Source organism: Sciurus vulgaris (assembly GCF_902686455.1).
Source record: "Sciurus vulgaris genome assembly, chromosome: 8".
Lineage (NCBI taxonomy): Eukaryota > Metazoa > Chordata > Mammalia > Rodentia > Sciuridae > Sciurus > Sciurus vulgaris.
Window position 1 is genome coordinate 51999947 of NC_136468.1, and position 5538 is coordinate 52005484.

Consider the following 5538-nt stretch of genomic DNA (forward strand, 5'->3'; position numbering starts at 1 on the left):
AAAAGGACTGTAAAATCAGAGACACAGGCCCAAACTGGTCTTGCATCAGCCCACATCCTACTTCCCTTCTGGATGACCATTCATCAGCAAGTGAAGGTACCTCTGCCCACTAGCAGGGAATATACCCCACCGGAAGGCCACCACCCCTAGGGAGTCAGCTCCCTTGTGGAGCACTGCATTATCAACTTCCTCCAAGACTTCAGGCTACTGAAGACTAAGAGGGAATATAATAGAAATCTTCAGGAATATTATAAGACAATAGAGGAAATCTGCAATATCACAGCAGTCAACTGATACCTGAACAATATGAGAAAACAAGGAAAGAAAATGCTGCAAACAAATCTAGATGTTACATCAATGAAACCCAACGACAGCATGGCAGAAGAAATGACAGAAAGGGAGTTCAGAATGTACATAATTAAAATGCTCAGGGAAGCAAATGACGAGATGCAAGAGCAAATGCAGGCACTGAATGATCGCACCAATCAACAGTTAAAAGAGCAAATACAGGAAGCAAAAGATCATTTCAATAAAGAGTTAGAGATATTGAAAAAAAACCAAACAGAAATCCTTGAAATGAAGGAAACAATAAACCAAATTAAGAACTCCATAGAAAGCATAACCAATAGAATAGAACACCTGGAAGACAGAACATCAGACATTGAAGATAAAATATTTAACCTTGAAAACAAAGTTGAACAGAGAAGATGGTAAGAAATCATGAACAGAATCTTCAAGAACTATGGGATATCATGAAGAGGCCAAATTTAAGAATTATTGGAATTGAGGAAGGCTTAGAGAAACAGACCAAAGGAATGAACAATCTATTCAATGAAATACTATCAGAAAATTTCCCAAATCTGAAGAATGAAATGGAAGATCAAGTACAAGAGGCTTATAGGACTCCAAATATACAAAATTACAACAGACCCACACCAAGGCACATTATAATGAAAATGCCCAACATACAAAATAAAGACAGAATTTTAAAGGCCGCCAAGAGAGAGGAATCAAATTACATTCAGGGGGAAACCAATACGGATATCAGCAGATTTTTCAATCCAGACCCTAAAAGCTAGAAGGGCCTGGAACAACATTTTTCAAGCCCTGAAAGAAAATGGATGCCAACCAAGAATCTTATACCCAGCAAAACTTACCTTCAAATTTGATGATGACATAAAATACTTCCACGATAAACAAAAGCTAAAAGAATTTACAAAAAGAAAGCCAGCATTACAGAACATTCTCAGCAAAATATTCCACGAGGAAGAGATGAAAAACAAAGAAACAAATCAGCAATGGGAGGAACTATCCTAAAGGAATTGTCAAATAAAGGAAGAACCAAGTCGTCTCAAAATAAATAAATAAATAAATAAATAAATAAATAAATAAATAAATAAATAAAATGAACCAAATGACCAGGAATACTAATCATATCTCAATAATTACCCTGAATATTAATGGCCTGAACTCATCAATCAAAAGACATAGACTGGCAGATTGGATCAAAAAGAAAGATCCAACAATATGTTGCCTGCAAGAGACTCACCTCGTAGAAAGAGATACCCATAGACTAAAGGTGAAAGGATGGGGGAAAACATACCATGCACATGGACTCAGCAAAAAAGCTGGGGTATCCATCCTCATTTCAGATAATGTGGACTTCAAGTCAAAACTAGTCAGAAGGGATAAAGAAGGACATTACATACTGCTTAAGGGAACCATAAATCAGCAAGACATAACAATCATAAACATCTATGCCCCAAACAGTGGCTCATCCATGTATGTCAAACAAATCCTTCTCAATTTCAGAAACCAAATAGACCATAACACAATAATACTAGGTGATTTTAACACGCCTCTCTCACCACTGGACAGATCTTCCAAACAAAAATTGAACAAAGAAACCATAGATCTCAATAACACAATCAATAATTTAGACTTAACGGACATTTATAGAATATACCATCCAACCAAGAGCGAATACACTTTCTTCTCAGCAGCACATGGATCCTTCTCTAAAATAGACCATATATTATGCCACAAAGCTAATGTAAGCAAATACAAGAAGATAGAGACACTACCTTGTATTCTATCAGATCATAATGGATTGAAGTTAGAAATAAATGAAAGAGTAAAAAACAGAAGCTACTCCAACACCTGGAGATTAAACAATATGCTATTACATGATGAATGGATAACAGAAGATATTAGGAAGGAAATTAAAAAATTCTTAGAGGAAAATGAGAACAAAGAAACATCATATCAAAATCTTTGGGACACTATGAAAGCAGTACTTAGAGGAAAATTTATTTCATGGAGCGCATTCAATAAAAGAAGTAAAACTCAACAAATAAACGACCTAACACTACAGCTCAAAGCCCTAGAAAAAGAAGAACAGACCAACACCAAAAGTAGTAGAAGACAGGAAATAGTTAAACTCAGAGCTGAAATCAACGAAATTGAAACAAAAGAAACTATACAAAAAATTGACAAAATAAATAGTTGGTTCTTTGAAAAAATAAACAAAATTGATAAACCCTTAGCCACTCTAACAAAGAGAAGACGAGAGAAAACCCAAATCACCAAAATTCGGAATGAACAAGGAAATATCACAACAGACACGATTGAAATACAAAACATAATTAGAAGCTATTTTGAAAATCTATATTCTAACCAAACAGAAAATTTCGAAGACATCAACAGGTTTCTAGAGACATATGAATTGCCTAGATTGAATGAGGAGGACATACACAATTTAAATAGAACAATTTCAAGTAATGAAGTAGAAGAGGTCATCAAAAGCCTACCAATAAAGAAAACTCCAGGACCAGATGGGTTCTCAGCCGAGTTCTACAAAATCTTTAAAGAAGAGCTCATTCCAATACTTCTCAAAGTATTCCATGAAATAGAAGAGGAGGGTACCCTCCCAAACTCATTCTATGAAACCAATATTACCCTGATACCCAAGCCAGATAGAGACAAATCGAGGAAAGAAAATTTCAGACCGATATCATTAATGAACATTGACGCAAAAATTCTCAACAAAATTTTAGCAAATCGCATACAAAAATATATTAAAAAGATAGTGCACCACGATCAAGTGGGTTTTATCCCAGGGATGCAAGGTTGGTTCAACATCCGGAAATCAATAAATGTAATTCACCATATCAATAGACTTAAAGTCAAGAATCACATGATTATTTCAATAGATGCAGAAAAAGCATTTGATAAAATACAACACCCCTTCATGCTCAAAACACTAGAAAGAATAGGGATAGTGGGAACATTCCTTAACATTGTAAAGGCCATCTATGCTAAGCCCATGGCTAATATCATTCTAAACGGTGAAAAACTGAAAGCATTCCCCCTAAAAACTGGAACAAGACAGGGATGCCCTCTTTCACCACTCCTATTCAATATTATTCTTGAGACTCTAGCCAAAGCAATTAGACAGACCAAGGAAATTAAAGGAATACGAATAGGAAAAGAAGAACTCAAACTATCCCTATTTGCGGATGATATGATTATATACTCAGAGGAACCAGGAAATTCCACCAGAAAACTGTTAGAACTCATAAGTGAATTCAGTAAAGTGGCAGGTTACAAGATGAATGCTCATAAATCCAATGCATTTTTATACATAAGTGATGAATCCTCAGAAAGAGAAATTATGAAAACTACCCCATTCACCATAGCATCGAAAAAAATAAAATACTTGGGAATCAATCTCACAAAAGAGGTGAAAGACCTCTACAATGAGAACTACAAAACACTAAAGAAAGATATTAAAGAAAACCTTAGAAGATGGAAAGATCTCCCATGTTCTTGGATAGGCCAAATTAATATTGTCAAAATGGCCATACTACCAAAAGTGCTATACAGATTCAATGCAATCCCAATTAAAATCCCAATGACGTACCTTACAGAAATAGAGCAAGCAATCATGAAATTCATCTGGAAGAAGAAGAAACCCAGAATAGCTAAAGCAATCCTTAGCAGGAAAAATGAAGCAGAGGGTATCGCAATACCCGAACTTCAACTTTATTACAAAGCAATAGTAACAAAGACGGCATGGTACTGGTACCAAAATAGACAGGTAGATCAATGGTACAGAATAGAGGACACGGACACAAACCCAAATAAATACAACTTTCTAATACTAGACAAAGGCGCCAAAAATATGCAATGGAGAAAAGACAGCCTCTTCAACAAATGGTGCTGGGAGAATTGGAAATCCATATGCAACAGAACGAAACTAAACCCATATCTCTCACCCTGCACAAAACTCAACTCAAAATGGATTAAGGACCTTGGAATCAGACCAGAGACTCTGCAGATTATAGAAGAAAAAGTAGGTCCCGATCTTCAACATGTCGGGCTAGGACCAGACTTCCTCAACAGGACTCCCATAGCACAAGAAATAAAAGCAAGAATCAATAACTGGGATAGATTCAAACTAAAAAGCTTTCTCTCAGCAAAGGAAACTATCAGTAATGTGAAGAAAGAGCCTACAGGGTGGGAGAATATCTTTGCCAATCATACTTCAGATAGAGCACTAATCTCCAGAATCTATAAAGAACTCAAAAAACTCTTCACCAACAATACAAAAAATCCAATCTACAAATGGGCTAAGGAAATGAACAGACACTTCACAGAAGAAGATGTACAAGCAATCAATAAACATATGAAAAAATGTTCAACATCTCTAGTAATAAGAGAAATGCAAATCAAAACCACCCTAAGATTCCATCTCACCCCAATTAGAATGGCGATTATCAAAAATACAAGCAACAGGTGTTGGCGAGGATGTGGGGAGAAAGGTACACTCATACATTGCTGGTGGGGCTGCAAATTAGTGCAGCCACTCTGGAAAGCAGTGTGGAGATTCCTTAGAAAACTTGGAATGGACCCTCCATTTGACCCAGCTATTCCACTCCTTGGCCTATACCCAAAGGACTTAAAATCAGCATACTACAGAGATACAGCCACATCAATGTTCATAGCTGCTCAATTCACAATAGCCAGACTATGGAACCAACCTAGATGCCCTTCAATTGATGAGTGGATAAAGAAACTGTGGTATATACACAATGGAATATTACTCAGCCATAAAGAATGACAAAATTATGGCATTTGCAGGCAAATGGATGAAATTGGAGAATATCATGCTAAGTGAGATAAGCCAATCTCAAAAAGCCAAAGGACGAATGATATCGCTAATAAGTGGAGGATGACACATAAAGGGGGGGAGGGAAGGGTTAATGTTAGGGTTAGAGTTAGGGTTAGGGAGGGGGGCAAGTATGGAGGAAGAAAGTACTGTATAGAGGGTAAAGAGGGGTGGGAGGGGTGGGGGGAAGGGAAAAAATAACAGAATGAATCAAACAACATTACTGTATGTAAATTTATGATTACACAAATGGTATGCTTTTACGCCATGTACAAACAGAGAAACAACATGTATCCCATTTGTTTACAATAAAAAAAATAAACAAATAATAAAAAGAAAAAAAAAAGAAGAAAGACATATACCTGATT

The 5538-nt window shown here is 36.2% G+C and overlaps 1 protein-coding gene across 7 annotated transcripts in view; it reads right to left on the bottom strand.

Moving 5' to 3' along the window:
- The window catches only part of CDK14 (cyclin dependent kinase 14), a 603169-nt gene that overhangs the window by 28632 nt on the left and 568999 nt on the right, over nt 1-5538 (bottom strand). The gene's annotated exons all lie outside the window — the stretch shown is intronic.